The sequence below is a fragment of the Anabas testudineus genome, chromosome 18, assembly GCF_900324465.2.
Source record: "Anabas testudineus chromosome 18, fAnaTes1.2, whole genome shotgun sequence".
Lineage (NCBI taxonomy): Eukaryota > Metazoa > Chordata > Actinopteri > Anabantiformes > Anabantidae > Anabas > Anabas testudineus.
In genome coordinates this window covers 2,819,315-2,841,483 of record NC_046627.1, presented here as the reverse complement: position 1 = coordinate 2,841,483, position 22,169 = coordinate 2,819,315, and the positions used below count along the sequence as shown (strand labels likewise).

Below are 22,169 nucleotides of genomic sequence, written 5' to 3'. Positions count from 1 at the left end.
CAGGAGGGCTACGGCCTCTTGGTCCTGGCGTGAGCGGGTGCAAGTTTTTTTGCCTCCGCCAGGGCAGAATGTCCATTGGCCTTGTGGTGCTGAAGGTTCTGATTGGTCTTTTGGGCTTTATTTCCTTATGCCTCGTCTATAATGTTTCTCCTGTTTCTTGAATTCATCATACTCGTGCCCTGGGAGATTGATGTCTGTGGACCTGACCTGTAATGGTATTCATCAGGATCACTCTCTGATGAGCTATTATGGGATGTCTCAGACGATTCCCTCATTGTTTGATGACCAGCATGACTGCTATGTGAGAGACTAGGATCCTTTAGTGGAGAAGATTGCTTTGGCTTAACTGATAACTGCAGCTCTGTCATGGCTGATGTGGGCTGTACAGGTGGACTACTCACTGGCAATTGCTGGACCAGAACTCCCAGATGCTCTACCTGTTTGTGAAGCTGGTGAGTGTCCATGGAGCTCTGATGGGTGAGTTCCTCCAACTTTAACTGACTGTGCTCATTCTGATAGCATAGTCTGTCATTCTGCTGTCTTAGCTCCTTCAATTCTTTCAGCAGAGCGTCTTTCTCCACGTCTACTTCCCGCTTGTCGCTGTTCTCAAACTCTCCCTTGAATGGCCACTGTTCCTTTATGACCCACTGTGATGAGAGACAATTGTCCTGACTGATGGGTGATACTGAACGTTCACCACCCACTGCACCCTCATCTTCCACAGTATCCTCTTCATTCTGGTGAACAGGAGTAGGATGCGCCTGTGATGAAATCCAGAGAGTTCATAATCTTCAAAGTGTGTGGGAAGGTATGACTGCCTCCTGACACGCACACTACGTTGTTCTTCCAATAACTTGGACATCCTTATCAGTGGTGAACAAACATCCGGCTTGAAGGACCATGAATAAATGGAGATGGCTGACACTGGCTTCTCCCTTGTACTTGGGTTTGGATGCTTTACTGTCCAACACTGAAGTGACTGTTAGATCACTCAACAACTTGGAGTTCCTTCTTTGTCCTTTAGGAAAGCTTTATTCCTGTATTCCTTATTACAATCACATTCAGGTTCATGTGTTTTCATTTGTGTGTGTGTGGTTTAGTTCAGTGGACGCACACACTGCATAAACAACAACAGTTGCAGTGAACTTAATGAACTTAATGAACTTAATGAACTTACTGGAACTCAGAAACTGTCCTCACTCCGTGACCTCCTCATGCACGGAGCTGGTCTGATCGGAACATACCATTCCCAGAGGGGGGGCTGAATAGTCCAAGTGGCATTGGTCTTTTTAACAGTCTTCTTACTAATGTGGATTTACTCATCATCTGGTTCCATATTAATACATCAGACCATTTAGGAAAAAAAAGATCCTATTTCTTGAATGTGTCTTTCTGTTGGAGGTTATTTAAAATAAAAACAGTTTGATGGTAGAAAACGGTCAGAATTGTCTCCGTCTAGTTTTCAGTCTGTTACGTCTCTTCCGGGATTTCGTCTGTTGAGCATATGCGGAAGTCGACATGTTGTCCTCAGTAACAGTTTCTTTCTTTGTTGTCTCATCTTTGCTGATCATCTCTCCAGTGTCTCTAAATGAAGGTTAGTGTTTTTTATTACTGGTTGTAGAGTTTACACTCAGCTCATCGTCACGTCAGTCCAGTTGAGCCTCTGTCAGTTTGTTAACCAGACCTGTCGCCGTGTTTCTGACCGACCTACTGTTTTGCCTTCACTCTAGTTTTGTTTCTTGCTCGACACTAAATGAAGGTTTTCGTCTGGAGGTATTTTTCAGATGAATTAGTGAAGTTAAATAACTTTCACATCAGTATTTGAGTGAGTGGTTCGATTTCCGGTTCTTCGTGGCTACTACACTGAAACCCTGTAGTAGCGCAGACATGTAGGGGAGACCGGGGTTGGTTGTCATTGATTATAACTCGGTTCTTTCTATGCTATGCTACAAAATGTAGCTGCTAGCTTTGATGTTAGCTAAAAAGTCCAGTTGGGATGTTTGTCACATTCTCGGGGGTTGGTCGTCACATGTGGCGACCAACCCCTTCATTTAAATAGACATGTGTGGTTTGACCCACCAGACCGTTTTAATTCTTTTTAAATGGAGAAATGGGGAGAAGGTTTGTGAGGAAGACAAACAACGGGCAGACTCCACCAGATGTAATGTTCAGGGAAGCTGCACAACATCAGTCAGAGGAATGGCTAAAGAATTTCAGATAAACTATCGAACACTGGCCAGATATTGGAATAAAATAAGTCCAGCTGAAGTTGCTGGAGATGGAGTTTTCCCATCCTTGCCAGTAGGATAAATCAAAAATCGTTCAGTTTTCAGTGAGGAACAGAAAAACCAGTTGGCAGAGTACGTCATCTCTGCATCAGACATTTATTTTGGCCTCTCTCCTGCTGAAGTCTGCAGACTTGCATACATGTATGCAGTTCACAATAATGTTGCAGTTCGCACAAACTGGGCAGAAAAGAAGACGCCAGGTGCAGACTGGTTCTCTGGCTTTCTGAAGAGACATCCATCACTTTCAATCAGGACCCCGGAGGCCACTAGCCTTTCACGTGCCACAGCTTTTAACAAGCATAATGTGGACCAGTTCTTTGACAACTTGGAGGAGGTGATGGGAAGACACCAGTTTGAGCCCCAGTCCATTGGGAATATGGATGAAACTGGTGTTACCACGGTCCCTAAACCAAACAATGTGGTAGCCAGGAGAGGCTACAAGCAGGTGGGATCTTTGACCTCTGCTGAGAGGGGAACCCTGGTCACTGTGTCCTGTGCTGTCTCCACCACTGGGAACAGTATACCTGCCTTCCTCATTTTCCCGCGAGTCAACTTTTTTGACCATTTTCTAACTTCTGCTCCCACAGGAAGTGCGGGGGGGCAAATCCAAGTGGGTAGATGAAGGAGGATCATCTTGTGGTGCACACAAAGTGCAGCACAGAAAGACCAGGTCTCCTGCTGCTGGACAACCACAGCTCCCACCTGTCTGTCGATGGGCTTAATTATGCTAAAGAGTGTGGGATTGTGATGCTATCATTCCCCCCTCACTGCTCTCACGGCCTGCATCCCCTGGATGTAGCTGTCTGTGGCCCATTTAAGAAGCACATCAACACTGCCTCATCTGTCTGGATGTTCAATAATCCAGGAAAAATAAAGACCATTCACAAAATACCCAGAATTGTAGCTGCAGCCTTCCCTCTTGCTGCAAACATGGCCAACATTCAGGCAGGCTTCCTGTCAAGTGGAATATATCCCCTCAATAGGGAGGTGTTCCCTCAGTCATTTGCTCCTGCCTTTGTGACTGACTGTCCAAATACTGACCCCAGTCCAGCTGCCGATGCATTGGTGCTAAATGACAAACAGAACAGAGCACCTACAACCCCCCAATCACAGGATACTACCACTACTGTCCATTCATCAGACCTTTCCACCAGCTCTGGACACAGAGTAACTACTCCAGAGGAGTTGAGGCCATTTCCAAAGGCTGGACCCAGGAACAAGACCCGAAAATGAAAAACCCTGACAAGTTCCATACTCCCAGAAACCCCAGTGAAAGAGAGGATTGAGGCAGAGAAAACATTCACTCAGCGGAGAATGAAAAATACCCTCTTCTGTCACAGTGAAAAGAAAAAGAGTAAGACATCAACAAAGACAAGCAAGAACTGGAAAGAGCAGAAGACGGAGTCCTCCTCAGATGAAGAAGAATGTTTCTGCTTGGTGTGTGGAGCTCTTCTCAAACAGCCGCCCCAGGGAGAAATGGTTTCAGTGCATCATGTGCAAACAGTGGGCACACAAGGACTACAGCCCTGGACTGTCGGTCTATATCTGTCAGAACTGTGACTCTGGGTCCGGTAGTGACTGACAAGATAAATTAAATATTATCGTTGTATTGTTGTTGTCTGTTTTTCTTTCTAGTCTTATATATTGGTTAAAAAAACACTTTCAGGACAGAGTTTTTCCTGCGTACGTTCTTATGTGATATTAGGCTTTTGCATTTAATAAAAGTTTAATTTCTTAATTAAATTTTATGATTGTGTAAGTTTTCTATTTTTTGCAATAAAATACACAGGGACAACCAACCCTACAACGGGGATGGTTGTTACAAATGCACATGATGTATTTGAAAGCCAGTATGTTTTGAACAGAATAAGGTTATGGAAAGTAAAGACACTCTATTCTTAGCTGACACTTTATCCTTTCATAATACAGTGAAAGTTCATATTTTAGGATCACGGTTTTTGAGGAATCTGTAAAAAAAATAAAAAGTGTGACAACCAACCCCGGTCTCCCCTACTGTCCAACCACAATTTCCCAGAGGGAATCAATAAAGTATTCATTATTATTATCATTAGTAATGAAACAATCACCAAATCATTTATTAATATAATTAAGAATTGCAGACCTGCCAACCTGTGCACACTTTTAATAACAGGTACAGATTTTAGTATCAAAGTAGAAACTGATGAAACGTGCACTTTTGGTGCCACCTCATTAGTTTACAGTACATAGCTGAGGAAAAGTAGCAGAATCCTGATCTGCTTCATATATTTTCTGTGTTTTTTTTTTTCAGTCACACAAGAGATTGAAGTAAAATCTGGAGGTGACGTCACTCTTCAATGTCAGGGACCCAGAGATGCTGATATCCTGATGTTAAAGTGGATCAGACCAGACCTGAAGTCTGAGGGTTATGTCTACTACATGAGAGGGAATCACATAAATAAAGAACAGCATGAATCTTATCGAGGTCGAGTGAAGCTGAAAGATCCAGAGATGAAGGACGGAGACGTGTCTGTGATTCTGAAGAACTTCAACATCAATGATACTGGAACATATGAGTGTTATGTTGGATATGAAGGAAAAACTGAGTTCATCAACACCATCAACCTGAAAGTTGAACCAGGTGAGTTAGTGTGTGTGTGTGTGTGTGTGTGTGTGTGTGTGTGTGTGTGTGTGGATCAGAGTTGAAGCTGCTTCCTGGTTGTTGATGTGAGAGTGAAACATCACAGATCAGATGTTGGTGTTGATGAGACTTTGTAGAAAACAGCTGGTATGAGTGATGGGATCAAAGTGCAGTAGATAATGTCTGACAGGAGTTTGAAGAGGAAATGGATTCTGTTGTGTTCTTCACTCATCACCTACCTGACACCTGCTGACTCACTGCTGCCTCTCATCTGCAGGAAACAACAAGGATGAAGGAGACAAGGGTGGAGGTAACACCACACTAATTGGTGTAGTGATACCTGTTGTACTTGTTTTGTTGCTTGTTGTTGGTATTGTTGGATTTTTGTTCTATAAAAAACAAAGAGGATCCACAGACCAGTCTTCATACCAACAACCTCCTGAACAAAGAACTGAACTTCAAACAGTCCAAACTGACTCTGCTGCTGAATCTTCTTCTCCTGCTCCTTTTAAACAACAATGATAAAACAGAGACTTTGTAGAAAACTAAAACTATAAAGTCTATCAAATATTTGGGACTCTGTTAAAATGTGGAGAACAGAAGTGACAGTTTGGTCTTTTTCACCAAACTCCATCCAGAGATGTAAAGTGGTCAAACTGCTGCTTCTGTGACTGGTAAAGTAAAAATGAAAACTGAACTCTGTTCCACATGTTTTTAGTTTGTCTTCAGTTTCTGTCTAATCCAACTCAAACCTCCTCGTTGACTCACAGCACAGAGCTGCAGACAGTTTGTTGAAGCAGAGACAGTTTCTCCAGAGGTCCCACGGATTCAGGACACTGAAGAAAACCTGGTTTATTGTGTTTCTCTGGGACCATTCAGGTAGAAAGAGTTCAATGTTGAAACCACTGATCAGATATGAGTCCTGTTGTTGTTCACTGGGAGAATTCAACAAACACTGAGTTGAACTGTGTCTCCTCCATCCTCCACTGTTTCACTTCCTCATTAATACCTGATATCCTAATCTACTCAGGTCAGAGCAGGAATTTTACTGATGGACATTAGGAGAAGATACAAATCCTGGTTTATTAAAGTGTTAATTTATTAAAGTGTTTATAGTTTTATATCAGTTAATTAATCAACTCAGCTTGATTGATTTAATGTGAATACACATATTCTACTGCATGTTTTCTACTGTATTAAATGTATTTTTACCACTGTTCAAATATTGTCTTCTTATTAATGTGGATTTACTCATCATCTGGTTCCATATTAATATGTCAGATGATTTGAAAAAAAAAAAGATCCTATTTCTTGAATGTGTCTTTCTGTTGGAGGTTATTTAAAATAAAAACTGTTTTTACTTCCAAATGAGCAGCTTAAATATTTTATCAATGTTTTATCACTGAGTCAGTACAACAGTCAGTGAGAATACTCACAGTATTTTTACTCTCATCTCTCTGTGTACGTGACTTTTAGTTTCCTGATTCCTCAGAACATCTTGACGTGTTGCTGTAGTTTGAAGTATTTAAATAAAGCAGAAATGTTGTTTTACACTGATAAACACGAGACAAAGAACTGAGACAGTTTAGGAGGAAAGTTTTTATTCATCAATGATAGAAACTCTGTGATCTTTAGTTTCATGACCTTTGACCTTTATAAACACGTGTCTCTGTGTGTGGATATAAAAGATTTAAAGAAACGAGAAGTTTCCATTTACTTCTCAGATCAGTTTAATGTGAGGAAGTTTCAGTTTAACACATAAAGAGACATAAACCACATTTAGTTCTAATAGTTTTATTTCCTTTTCTTTTAATCAGGCTTCTTCAGCCTCAGTGTCTGTGGATTTTGGGGGTTCAGTCTCTTGTACAGAGACATTTGACATGTGTCTAAGAGGAGCTGTGTCTTAAACTACCGGCCCTGAGTTGATGGGCGACCACTTCACCAACTGCACCACTAACTTTAAGGACAACAGCTGTTATCTGAGTGAGGAGCTGTGTTTGACCCTGTTGCTATTGATGACACGTTGTTTTAAACGCTGTGATTGGTTGATCATTAAATGTATTGTAATGATCTGAGTGAAGTGGCAGCTTGGACTTTATGATTTGTGCTGTGAGTGTGAGAACTGATGGTTCTGTTAACTTTTAGGTTTAAGTGGTTCAGTTAGTGTTGAGACTGTGTTTGGACTGGTTGGTTGATATCGACTGTGGTGTCGTTGGTGGGATTAAGAACAAGTTTAGAGTTTAGTTCGTCCCCATGATGGAGGTTCCTGAAGGATTCAGTGCAGGGGTCTCAAACTCAATTAACCTGGGGGTCGCGGGAAGCAGAGTCTGGGTGAGGCTGGACCACATCAGATTTGTAGAAAATAAAAAATCTTCTCAAATCTCTTTATTTTTTAATACTAAATAAATAAAAACATAAAATATAAGAAAATAAATCAGTAATAAATAAAAAAATAATAATAAATAGATTCCTCTAGTCGGTGATTATATGTGGTTTCTTCAGTCTTCTATATCTGCTGTATTCAGATTCAAATGTCTGTATTAACAGTTCTTTAACCTTTAACCTTCTTCTGAACATGAATTGAACATTGAAGAACATCAGCTGTTCTTCTTCTCTTGTCTATTCCTTGCTGCTACAGACCTGGCAGCACTTCCTCTCCTAAAGTCGAGCCACATTTGTCTTTGTGTCAAACATCAAACTCGTCCCGTCCCGCGGGTCGTTTGCGGCAAGTTTGAGACCCCTGATTTAGTGGATCCCAGTCAGTGCTGTGACTTAAATTAATATTAATATAATTAAATCTCTGTCCTTCCACTGTTTTGTTGTCTTCTTAACAAACTCTTAAACTTCTTAAAAGTTCTCCTCTCTACTCCCAATAATATTTCATCTTAGTTCTTTTAAGGTCTAAGATGTTTTGTCAATCACATCTTTACTAGTTTTAACTTTAACGGTATTTATTATAAAACATCATTATACTAAGAATTTACAAATAATTTTATCACTAGGAGTCACTTTCATCCTTAAAAAGCTGATGAAGCTCTCTCTATGTTTAACAGAGTTCTGTTACTGTTGTAGAACTGCTGAAGCTACATCTGATGGTTAATTAAGAACTATATGCTGTATGTACATTGGTACATTGTCTCTTTAGTTACACATGTGTTACTGGAGTTCATTTATTTGACACCTTTGTTATTTAACTCCAGACTTGTTGTAATACTGTGAACTGCTCCAATAAATCCCACTGGTTCACCTCCAGTTAAAGAGGAAGTGACGTCTCAGCCTCCTCCTATATCCTGACAGATACACCATCCTGGTTGTTGTGGAGATCCTCTGATTATTCAGCACTGATTTTCCTTTATAACATTTGTACTTCGAGCCGGACGCAGTATTCAGGATGGATCTCAATGAGGAGAAGCTCCCATGTGAACCTTAACCAGCAAACACATCTGGCTGCCAGGCTACAAGAACATGAAGTGGATCATTCAAGATATTATCAGAGAAACCAGCAGCAGAGGGAGCTCAACACCCACCACTGCTGGTGGTGCATCGAATCCACCTCAGACTCATTCCAGACTTCTGTGTAGACTCTTTCCAGGATGTCCAGGTGGTGTTGATGTTGATCACATCATCATCCACAGCTTTGTTATTGGTCCACAGGAAGTCAAACCACTTGATCACTCGCTTCTCCAGGTCTTTAGTGACCTGAAACAGAGAGCAAGAAGTGGAGGAAGGTTAAAGGTCAGATCTGGGCCAACATAAGCTTGGAAAGCTGCTCAGATACTGGTGCTAAATGTGTGTTATGTGATTTGTTCTCTTTAAGTAATTTGCTTCAAGTCCACAAACGTTACCGACCACATGGACAAAACCAGAAACAGTGTTGAACTAACTAGTTAACGAACTGACCTTTCTGAAAAAATCAACACACCCACCTGGAGAAGAGTAGAACAGAAGATATGAAATCCATTCCTGGAGATTAATGATTAATTTAAAATGACTGATTAACATCACGCAACGTGGTACTAGAGAAGTAGAGTTGGTTATTGAACCTGAGTTCAGAACCTCAGTTTTTAAGTTTGTTCTTTGGTTTTATTATTAATAGTATTATTATATATTATTAATTACATGTTTGTGTTAGTACTCAAACAGTTTCCCTTCTATTACGTCTACATTTCACACTCACCAGGAAGTCTGTGACTACAAAGAAGTACTCTGAGTTCTCCACAGGAGGCGGCGTTTCTCCAATGGTGGTGAGTGTCAGCGTGGACCAGTACATACTGTAGGCGTACTTCCTCACCAGACGACTGATGGGTCGAGATAAACAAACCTGTCGGCACCAAAACCTGGAGAAGACACAGTGTTAGAGTCTTTGTTAAAGTAGCCATCAACCAAAGAACTAGAGTCAGGATTCAGACCCCACGGATGGCCTTAGAGAAGGAGTAGTAGAGGCAGGCGTTCCAGTGGATGATGATGACGATGTACATGACGAGGTTGGAGACGCGGAGAGCGTTGGGGTAGTTTGTCCTTGTTTCAGTCCTCTGGAAGAACTCCAGCATCCTGATGAACCAAGTTCACATCAGACGAGTGGGTAACAGGTGGTCTGCAACATTGCAGCTCCTACATTTTCCACTAGTTGGCTCCAAACCCTTTTATATTTTTTATATGTCAGAACTTTAATGTCTTCACTAAGCTGCGTTCAGCAGTGTTAATGTATGTTTTAAAACAGTGACATGTGTCTATGTGTTGGTGTGTGAGTAGGGGAGAACGGGGTTGGTTGTCACATGGGTTGGTTGTCGTATTGATTTTAACTCGGTCCCTAGGGGGTGCTGTTAAAAATTGTTACCACTAAATTTTCAGGAATTTGGGTCAAAGATCACCTACTATTACTTTTCTGCAGCAAGACACTTTATAATGAGGTGAGAGAACTGTTAGTTTTTTTTTTCATGGCAAAATGGACATTTTTAACAATGTGAAAATTTTCATGTAGTTTATGAGAAAATTTGTTCATAAAAAACTATTCTTACCAGTTAAAAAGCCTGAAGTGTTATGCTATATCAGTGCTATATTTTGCATCGTTTTTTTCTATGCTACGCTACAAAATGTCAGAGGAATGGCTAAAGAATTTCAGATAAACTATCACTACCAAACTAACTGATGTAATATTGCAAAAAGTCCAGCTGAAGTTGTTGGAATTTTCCCATGCTTGCCAGTGGGATATATCAAATATTGTTCAATTTTCAGTGAAGAGCAGTAGATAGTCATCCTCAGATGAAGAAGAATGTTTCTGCTTGGTGTGTGTTGAGCCCTTCTCAAACAGCCGCCCCAGGGAGAAATGGTTTCAGTGCATCATGTGCAAACAGTGGGCACACAAGGACTACAGCCCTGGACTGTCGGTCTATATCTGTCAGAACTGTGACTCTGGGTCCAGTAGTGACTGATAAATGAAATATTATCGTTGTATTGTTGTTGTCTGTTGTTCTTTCTAGTCTTATATATTGGTTAAAAAAACACTTTCAGGATAGAGTTTTTCCTGCATATGTTCTAATGTGATATTAGACTGTTGCATTTAATACAATTTAAATTTTGAAATTCAATTTTATAACTGTGTAATTTTTTCACTTTTATCACTGTCATCACACATCTTCAGAGAGCCACGTAAAGTGTTGACTGTATTAACAAACCTACCAGAAACTACTCCATTATCTCTTACCCACCTGTCAGGTGATAATCTCTTGCCCTCGGTTACAAGGCCGGTATCCACCAGCTGGAAACAGAAGAGAAGCCCCCCCCATCTACCATACAGTGTGGTCTCACCTGTCCCCCTCCCTGACTGAACTTGGCTCCTCCTCCATGTCTTGTAGAACGATGGTGGGTGGTGTTAACCTGGACGTGGAGGGAGGGGCTAATGGAGCTACTTTATCCATGGACGTGCTGTTCCCCATGACTTTCTGTTGTTAGAGAGAGAAACATGAAACTAAAACAACTCCAGTTTAATCTGTTCTTGACTTCATCACAGTCTAACCTGGTGTCATCTACCAAGAGGTTTATTATTTTTAGTTGGAACCACGAAAGAGAACATTTAAAAACGATAAACACCACTTTGCTTTAATGGTACTTTCAGACCAACTGAGAATCAGGGCTGTCATCACTGTCATCACTTTTATCACTGTCATCACTTTTATCACTGTTTTTATTCTAACACTGCTCATCCTAACTTTAAGTTAGGATGAGCAGTGTTAGTATGAGAAACAGGATCAAACAGAATAGAAATGATGGAAACCCACAGAGAAGACAGAGGAAAGACTAGAGACCACACAGAAGAATAAGAAGTGGGAACAGAAGAGGAATGAGGTAGGATGGAAATAAGGAAGGAAATAAGGAAGGAAATAAGGAAGGAAATAAGGAAGGAAATAAGGAAGGATTAATGACCTAGAGAAATAACACAGGTGACAGGAGCAGAAAGAAAGTAACTGTGAGAAAGGAAGAGACAGTGAAAGGTGTGGAGGGGCAGATTAGTGGTGCTGGTTTTCCTCTGATCCTCCTGAGTCAGCAGTTCAACACTAATAACACACAGACACACATTCAAGCTGCTGAGTTTAACAGGCTTACTGGGAATTAGGCTTCAGTCAGTGTAAGTGTGTGCATGTTTACTGGTATATGTTAGAAGAACCAGTTTACTCTTCTGGGATTGTCTGGTTCTCAAACAGACTTAGATTAAGGTTCAGGTTAGAATCATTTAATAATCAACTTTGTTCTTTTATTCGAGCAGTAAGAGTCAATAAATACATAGTGGTAGATTAGTGGATCTGGGTGTTAATGTCTGGGTCAGTATGTGTTTTTACATTATAGCAACAATACTAAGAAGGAGAACAGACAACGTGAAGACTGAAGCTACAGAGCTCTGGTCGTCACGTGACCATCTCTCTTTATGCTGCTATATTTGTAGGAAATGCAGTATTACCTGTGAAGTTTCTCACCTCTGCAGCGTCAACGCCGTTTATGATCTTACAGTTCTTTTGCTTGTGTTGTTGATCAGATACAAACAAAGCAACAGCTCTAAAACAAATTAATAAAAACAAACAAAAATAACAGATAAATGTGAATGTTAAATAATTCCCACATGTGATTAATGAACTTTTTAGAATCTTGAATTTCATAAGTTGATTCTTCAGATGATGCTAAGTTCATCCTGTCACTGTATTCTGTTTGGTGGAAGATGTTCATACAAGACCTCGAACAACATATTGGCTCAGTGCTGATGGTTTATCTGTGACATATTAACATAAAACTAAATGTGTTCTCTCCTGTCAACGGCTTAGAAGGAAATGTCACACCTACATACTCAAATAAAAAAGAGGAAGGAAGTAAAACTAACTGCTCTGACCAAACGTGTTGATGATCTCACATCACAAAGTGTAACAATGGACCAAACAGCTCTTCAGTGGCTGCTCTGTGAGTACAACATGTGTTATTTTGTTTTTTATTATTGTCAGATTTGTTGGTGATCGCAGGATCACACAGTTTGTCAAGAAATTTGACAAGAAAAGCAAACAAATCAAAATCTGGGCTTTAAAATGTAAACTAGATGTTAAATAATTTGTAATCTGACGGTGTGGATCACGATAAAGATCAACAGTGAAAAAATGTCATTAAGCAGCTTTAAAAACTAACTTTAAACTCTACTTCTTTCCATTTGCAGTAAGTTAGATAATTATCTTACTAACATGCTAGTTAACTAGCTAACTGGGTAACTATGATGCAACACATTCAGTTTAATTTAGCCACAGAGCGATGCTGCTTCAGTATTGAAGTAATATTCAACTTACAAAAAGTGTTTTCATATTTATGTATTTATTAGAATAATGATCCATTGTACTATACAAAGTTATGATGAACAAGTTAAGTTAGAACCAGTATGAGACTCCGTCCAACCCTCCCTCTTTATAGTTACAGCTCAGGTTTGTTCTTTATGTTTCATACACTCTGACTTCAGGTACTGATCATCAACAAGAAATCAAAATATTTAAGAATAATACAAAACCTGCTGATCAGGCAGAAAGTGCTGAAATTCTCTGATCTCTTGTCAATTTCAAAAAGTCTCCAGCTGTTTGTGCAGAACTGTGTTTGACTCTGATTCATGATGATTACACAGAAATAACCAGTAGATAAGTGTGTTTCCAGTTATTTACCATGAATTCATTTCTATCTCCCACTTTCATAATATTATTTATTTATATCTTCTTCAGTCGTGATCTCACGGCTGTGCTGCACAACAAACCAAGGTCAGTAAACTTCTCTTCTGATTCTGTAAAGATGTTTAAACATCAAGTTGCTGATTTTACTCAGCAGCTCCTTAACTTACACTTGTACAGTGTTTTAGATAAATAGATGAAGGTGATTGAAGCTAACACTCGTTCAGATTGAGTCTGTGTTGAAGAACGACCATATTTACCAAGAAACTGGTTTTACTTTACAGAGTTCTTTAACTCCTGGAGACACAGACTCCAAAACCACCTTTCATTAACTACATATTAATGAACAGATTAATTAACCTACAACATCATCTATTAGTGTAAAAACAATTCTCTTGAAACGTGAATACTGCTGAGTGATTAGTGAGCTGTTCACAACAATTCAATTCAATTCAATTTTATTTGTAGAGCGCTTTTTACAATTGACATTGTCACAAAGCAGCTTTACCACCAAAGAACAGTACATGAACAGTGAATGTGTATGAATCATAATAATCAGATTGTCCCTGAAGAGCAAGCCGAGGACGAGAGAAGGCAAAGGGAAGAAACCTTGAAAGGAACCAGACTCAACAGGGAACCCATCCTCATATGGGTGATTACATGCTGTGTAGGCAGCAGTTCATTATAACAGTTAATGTCTTTATTTGGAAGGCTATTCCATAACTTTGGGGCTTTGTAAGAAAAAGCTCTGCCCCCAGCTGTAGTTTTTAGGATACGAGGTACTGACAGGCAGCCAGCATCCTTTGAGCGAAGTAGGCGTGGTGGATCGTAAGACACTAGCAATTTCCTTAGATACTGCGGCACAAGACCATTTAATGCTTTAAATGTCAAAAGTAGTATTTTAAAATCAATGCGAAATTTCACGGGGAGCCAATGAAGTGTAGATAAGATGGGGTGATGTGCTCATATCTTCTGGTTCTAGTGAGGACTCTCGCTGCTGCATTCTGAACTAACTGAAGCTTGTTTATGCACCTGGCTGAACAGCCAGACAGTAAGGCATTACAGTAGTCCAACCTAGAGGTGATGAAAGCATGGACTCATTTTTCTGCATCATTTAGTGACAAAATATTCCTTATCTTACCAATATTTCTGAGGTGAAAGAAAGCTGTCCTGGTGATATTATCTACATGAGCTTCAAATTAAAGACTGGAATCTAGAATCACACCAAGGTCTTTTACTGTTGCACTAGATATAACGGAAAGGCCATCTAGAGTTACGGTGTGGTCTAACATCTTGCTTCTAGCTGCAGATGAACCTATAACTAGTACTTCTGTCTTATCAGGATTAAGCAGAAGGAAGTTAATTAGCATCCAGTCTCGTATATCCTTTACACATTGCTCAACTTTATTAAGCAGTTTGATCTCATCTGGTTTTGATGAAACATATAACTGTGTGTCGTCAGCATAACAATGAAAGTTAATACCATGTTTACGGATTATGTTACCCAGAGGAAGCATGTAGAGGGAAAAAAGCAGTGGGGCTAAAACTGAACCCTGTGGAACACCAAACTCCACTGGAGAGCATGTGGAGTAATCGCCACTTAGATCTACATACTGATAACGATCAGTCAAATAGGACCTTAACCAGGAGAGGGCTGTTCCCTTAATTCCAACAACATTTTCTAGTCTGTGAAGGAGAATACTATGGTCAATGGTGTCGAAAGCTGCACTGAGATCGAGTAGCACAAGCACAGAGACACTACCCTGATCAGCGGCCAATAGGAGGTCATTTACTACTTTAACAAGTGCCGTCTCTGTGCTGTGCTGAGGCCTAAATCCTGACTGATAGAGTTCATGTATGTTATTTCTATGAAGATACGAGGATAGCTGCCCAGCTACTATCTTTTCGAGAATCTTTGAGATAAAGGGGAGGTTTGATATGGGCCTGTAATTGGACAGCTGACAGGGGTCGAGATCAGGTTTCTTGATTAGCGGTCTAATAACTGCTAATTTAAAACACTTTGGGACATACCCACAGCTGAGTGAGGAATTTATGATTGTCAGCAGGGGTTCTATTATTTCTGGCACTATCTGTTTTAGAAAGTGTGTCGGTATAGGGTCGAATGTACAGGTTGAGATGAGTGAAATTAGTTCATTCTCTTCAAGAGGAGTAAAGTAATCTAGGTACTGATCTGCTGAGGTTAGCTCATCACCTGCGTCAACTAAATTGTCTGGTTTTAAAGCTTGAATTTTCTGCCTTATATTTACAATTTTGTAATTGAAAAATAATTTAGAATTTATTTTGGCACCAATCTCCAGCAATTAATGATTTGTCTACAGAAACAACTAGGTTAGAAAGGAAATCTGCAAATTCACAAAGAAATTCAGAGTAGGGCCCTGGGGGTCTGTAAATGATAATTAGCGGGATCGGCTGAGCAGACTTTATATTTGTATCTATACTTGTTATGTTACTATAAAGACATTCAAAAGCTTTAAATTTGTGTACATGCTTTTGTACGATAGTCAGTTTATCATTATAAATAACTGCGACACCTCCTCCTCTACCAGTCAGACGAGGCTGGTGAATGTAGCTGTATCCAGGAGGAGTTGCTTCATTTAAAGCTACATACTCGTCCTGTTTAATCCAGGTTTCTGTTAAACAGAGTATATCAAACTCCTGATCTGTGATAGTTTCATTAACAGTAAGAGCTTTAGATGTAAGAGATCTAATATTTAACAGTCCTAACTTCAGATCAGAGGTGCTGGCTGCACAATCAGTGTGCTCTGAATTGGAGGTCTCTATGTTAATTATATTATTAAAACAGACTCTCTGGGTTTTTCTAACTTTTTATTTAGCTCAGGGAACAGACATTAATAAAATACTTAATACTTACTTAAGACATTTGTTTCATCTACATTCTCTAGTGTAACTTAGGAACAGTTTTTAATTTCAGATTCCAAATTTGACAGAAATATGCAGCTCTCAATAAAGTTCAGGAAAAGAAGACAGAAATATTAATTAACTTCATTCTTGATATAATGTAATGTTGAAATGTAACTCCAATAACTAGTTGGTGCTTCAAAACTAATTTGTGCAATTTCTGCATGAATCTTTCTGCAGCTCGTCTGACTGTGAGTCCCAACAGATCTCAGCTGTTTGAAGATGAGTCTGTGTCTATGAGCTGTGAGGAGGACGACAGCTCTGCTGGATGGACACTGAGGAGGAACACAACCAGACAACAGATGACTCAGTGTGAAGATGGATGGGGAGAAGGAAATGGTTCTTCCTGTAAAATCAGCTTCATCAACCCATGGGACAGTGGAGTTTACTGGTGTGAGTCCAGAGAGGGATCAACCAGTAGCATCATCAACATCACTGTCTCTGGTAAGATCAGACTGTGGAGTTAGTGTTGATGAGTCTGTGTGGAAATGGATGAAATGCTGTAGTTTGTCTCTGTGTTGAGGTGGATCAGTGATCCTGCAGAGTCCTGTCCTCCCTGTGATGGAGGGACATGATGTCACTCTGCACTGTCAAACAAAGAGCCCTCCCTCCAAGCTCCCAGCTGATTTCTATAAAGATGGCTCCCTCATCAGGACTGAGCCTACAGGTCACATGACCATCCACCATGTTACCAAGTCTGATGAAGGCCTCTACAAGTGTCACATCAGCAGTCATGGAGAGTCTCCACCCAGCTGGATCTCTGTCACAGGTCAGGAGGAAAACTTGGATTTCAACATTTATTACATCCACACATTCACCTGAACAGCTGGATTCTCTCTACAGGTAAAACTACAACTACAACCACTTGCACCACTACACCCCCTGCTTCAGAACTGCTCCCTACTTCATCTCCACCTCCTGCCTCCACCTCCCTCCAGCTTGTGTTCATACTGGTCCTCCACCTGGTGGTGTTCTGTCCGTACTTCATCTCCACTCTCCTCATGGTGTCTTTATATCGACACAGACTCACAGGTAACACTGTGAATCAGTCACTGACCTCACAAACACTAATCAATCAATCAATCAATCAATCAATCAATCAATCAATCTCAGTGTCTCTTGATACATTTTCTACTTTTTCTTTTTAACATTTTCTGACTGTAGAAAATCACCTGTCTGTCTCCATGGTGATGACCTCACCCCTCCAGGCTGAGCAGGGATTGGATGATGACTATGATGATGTCACCACAGAGCATCACTTCTGAACTGATCCATTGTGATCAATGTGTTCTTCTTCTTCAAGGAAGCTGAAATGTTTCAGTCATCAGCAAATAAAAAGAGAGATCATGTCGTCAGAGGCTGATTAACAAACGTGTGACTGTGTGTTTGTGTTCAGACTTTTCTCCAGAACCAGAGGTCGTCTACTCTTCACTGAAGTCGAGCTTCACACCTTCACAACAGTTCAAACACTGACGTCCACCTGCTGATCTGGAACTGGTTACAACATGTTAAATTCTGTTATTTCATTTTTAGACATGGATCATTTTTTGTATAACCCACTTATACAGTTTTCAGTGATTCCACATTAACTTTGCTTTTTATTTATATTTAATTCACTTGTTTCTCTGAAGCATCAATAAACTTTGGTCTAAATGTAGCAGCTGTTTTTCTCATGTAGTTCTGTGGTTTATACAAAGGTGTTAAAATGGAAACTTTAACTTGTTCTTGTTTGTTTGTGGTAACAGATCCACACCTCTCTACTGTGCACAAACTTTCACAAACCATAACCACAGACTATTAACAGCACCGACATCATTTAGTGTTAAACTGAACAGGAAACATATTCTGAACGTTTGTTTAAAGACAGTTTAATAATCAGTGAATTATTGAGAGTTAGAGAAAGTTTCTTATATTACCTGTGACGATAGATATGTAATATTATTAATTCATATTATCTTTTAATTGTATTCATTTCATTACATTTTATATATATATTACCAATGCAGTACAGCAGAACTGTAACAAGAAGTAACACTGTTGATATTAGTAATTTAAATATTTTATTTTTGTTTTGTAATTAATTTACCATAAAGTAACTCAGCAGATTGTTTAATATTTAGTCAGTTATAATAGTTTTAAACATTGGTTCAGTAGTAGGACGTGTCTTCTCCCTCTAAAGTACTGTTGTACAACCAGCTTCTTCTGCCCCCTGCTGGACACAGAGAGAGTTACTCTGACTGAAGTAGTGACTGTGGTGAATGTTGGACACAAATATCTTCATCTTCACCAACGTTGGTGACGTCTGCTCTGTGTGGTCTGAACGTCCAGTGAAATAAATGAGGAACATGTTGGTCTCAGTTCTGCAGTAGTTTGTCTGATCACTGCTGATAGAAGGTTCTAACAGAGACAAGTCAGCACTGCTGCTCTGGTTCCTGTTGTTCTCCTAGTTCACTGTGTTCATGTGTTACTGGCTGATGGGAGCACATCTCTAATGAGATCCACCACAAACAGGATCTCACTGTCATTCAGTGTTTGGATTCACCTTAGGACTTTAGGTGTGAGGAACTAACAAACGGGACATGAGTATAACAAACGACAGTGGGGGAAATTAATGCATACTACTACCACACAAACCCAATGAAAAAACAAAGTGACAACGTAAAGCACTGTAAAAAACAAAGTAACAAACAAAGTGGCAACACAACTGGAGAACCAAAGTCATAAAGAAGATACAAACAAGAAAATACAAAGTAACAGAGACTGACGCAGGCAAACTACAAAATAACACACTAACCAGAAACACAAAGTAACATTGAAAATCAAAAACACAGAGGCAGACAAAATATACATTAACACTAAAAAACAAACTAACTCACTTAACTAGAACTTAGTGATGGGCAAATGATACAGAGCTTGTCTCACTCTTCCTGAAGTGTAGTGATTCGAAACGCTGTTGGAGGTTGTATAGAAACACCAGAGTCACGTGACAGATCACTGTTTCGTTTCGCGCTTCCTTTCTTTAAAATGTTTCAAAGCTTTTTATTGGCTCACAGTGTTTCAGTGTGTTTCATTGGCTCAGAGTGTTTCAGTGCGTTTCATTGGCTCAGAGTGTTTCAGTGCGTTTCATTGGCTCAGAGTGTTTCAGAGTGTTTCAGTGTGTTTCATTGGCTCAGAGTGTTTCAGAGTGTTTCATTGGCTCAGAGTGTTTCAGTGTGTTTCATTGGCTCAGAGTGTTTCAGAGTGTTTCAGTGTGTTTCATTGGCTCAGAGTGTTTCAGTGTGTTTCAGTGTGTTTCATTGGCTCAGAGTGTTTCAGTGTGTTTCATTGGCTCAGAGTGTTTCAGTGTGTTTCATTGGCTCAGAGTGTTTCAGAGTGTTTCATTGGCTCAGAGTGTTTCAGAGTGTTTCAGCGTGTTTCATTGGCTCAGAGTGTTTCAGAGTGTTTCATTGGCTCAGAGTGTTTCAGAGTGTTTCATTGGCTCAGAGTGTTTCAGAGTGTTTCATTGGCTCAGAGTGTTTCAGAGTGTTTCAGAGTGTTTCAGTGTGTTTCATTGGCTCAGAGTGTTTCAGTGTGTTTCAGAGTGTTTCAGTGTGTTTCAGAGTGTTTCAGTGTGTTTCAGAGTGTTTCAGTGTGTTTCATTGGCTCAGAGTGTTTCAGAGTGTTTCAGAGTGTTTCATTGGCTCAGAGTGTTTCAGTGTGTTTCATTGGTTCAGAGTGTTTCAGAGTGTTTCATTGGCTCAGAGTGTTTCAGAGTGTTTCATTGGCTCAGAGTGTTTCAGAGTGTTTCAGTGTGTTTCATTGGTTCAGAGTGTTTCAGAGTGTTTCATTGGCTCAGAGTGTTTCAGTGTGTTTCATTGGTTCAGAGTGTTTCAGAGTGTTTCATTGGCTCAGAGTGTTTCAGAGTGTTTCATTGGTTCAGAGTGTTTCAGAGTGTTTCATTGGCTCAGAGTGTTTCAGAGTGTTTCATTGGCTCAGAGTGTTTCAGAGTGTTTCATTGGCTCAGAGTGTTTCAGAGTGTTTCAGTGTGTTTCATTGGTTCAGAGTGTTTCAGAGTGTTTCATTGGCTCAGAGTGTTTCAGAGTGTTTCATTGGCTCAGAGTGTTTGAGAGTGTTTCATTGGCTCAGAGTGTTTCAGTGTGTTTCATTGGCTCAGAGTGTTTCAGTGTGTTTCATTGGCTCAGAGTGTTTCAATATATTCTGAATCTGAGACAGCTTGACAGGTTTTACAGATTTGAGTGTTTGGTTCTTTAGCAGCTATATAAGATTCATCATTATGCTTCAAATGAGGTTGTGAGGAGACAGAGGTTTGGACAGTGAGAGTATTTTTCATAGAGAGTAAGTTTCATGGTGAGTACCACTAATAAGAGATGTTCTAACATTTGGGATGATTTTTATCTCATACCACCAAACACTGCGACACTTGCGTGCCAGGAATGAGCCGACTGATCCTGCGACCGTAGAAAAAATTATATTTCTTAATAAAAACCCGTGAAGACAACTAACTTGTCTGCTTCTGTAAATAATCATTTCAAATCAACTATACAAGTCCTCAACTGACAAAATATTATCTTTAAAGGTTTTCTGTAAAAACACTGAATTTAAAAACTGATCATTTGCAAAGTAGGAAGGATCTCTGATCCTGTTAGAGATAATAAACCCTAATAAACCTTTAACCAACCTTTAACCCATATTATAATTTGCCTTGATTCTTTGGGTTAATCAGGAATGTGTTTTAGAGTATGAGAGAGAGCATCTGCATATTTTATTGTAATGACTATAGAATCATTATTTGGTATGAATGAACAAAACATTAAAATGACCACACAGACTGTTCTCAACTCTTATTGCTGTCATGGGATTGAAACAGCACCAGAGCTTCAGTCGTGACTTTTAGAGGTTGCTATGGCTTCAGTTGTCCACCAGACGTCACTGAGGTCTTGAAGCTTTGAACCTTTCTCCACACAATTGTTAGGAAACCTCAAAGTGCTTCATGACTTCATGACCACCACTAAAGTAACAACTGAAAAGTGCTGCAAACTCACAGCTGAGGAGAACAAAAAGGACGTGTGTATAAGAAACTGGTGATGAGAATGATGACTGAGGGAGCTTTTAAAGACACGAGACACACAGGTGAAACAACTCATAAAGTCCAGGAGAGTGAAGAGTGCAGGTGGTCCAAATGAGGGTATTAGGAAGTGGCTGTGGATGGGAGTGAGAAGGTGAACATCAGGGGGAGACAAAAACACCAAAACCTGGAAATATAAATAAAATTTGTGCTTTTCAGCAATAACAAAACAAATCATTCAGTTGTCTTTGTTCTTATATCATTTTATCAGAGCTGCATCTGTTTTTGTCAACAAGTTCGTTTATATTTGTTGTGAGGTTCTGTGTTGTGGAGATTCTCAGGATGGACTGTAGGTTCTCACCAGTGAGACGACTCCTGTGTGCTGTATTGTTAGTCTTCATCACTGAGAACAGCTTCTCACTAAGATTTGTGCTACCAAACATAAACAAGGTTCGAGCCTCATGTGGACGGAGCTGGGACATTTCTGCAGGAATGGAGTGAATAAACTGTGCTGGTCCTGCGGTGTCCTACTTTACCTTCAGTCATTACACTGCAGCTCAATCAGCTCCATCTGAATCTGCACAGGTGCAGTTTCCACAAAGACGGTAAATGGGTTGAGAAGCAACTCAAAATTATTTTCTTGTTCGTCAAAGTCACCAAAGCTCCGTGAGAACTCAGTTTATCAGCAAAGTGTGTATTTCTGAACACCGTTGTAACGATATGGTTCAACATTACTTGACATCCTGAGGACCAGCTTCATAATAACTTGCAGCATCATAAACTAGACTTGATGAAGGCAGCTGAAGCGCTGCATTATGGGATCTGTAGTTTATTGTGTTACCAGCGCTTCATATCGTCGGGTGATTAATAACAATAATATAGAAATGATCTCGCGGGCCGTGAGTTTGACACATATGGATTACAACTTCTATCAAAGTACTATAATAAGTACTATAAAATACTCTAATTAGTATCTTAGAGTATTTTGTCCATTATAGTCTGATTCAAGTTGAAGTCTGTCTAATGACGTAGCTGTAGGTGTGGTCTAATATCAACCTACATATTACATA

The 22,169-nt window shown here is 39.8% G+C and overlaps 1 pseudogene; it reads right to left on the bottom strand.

The window, feature by feature from the left end:
* Positions 1-22,169, bottom strand: part of LOC113168364 — an 80,290-nt pseudogene that overhangs the window by 34,367 nt on the left and 23,754 nt on the right.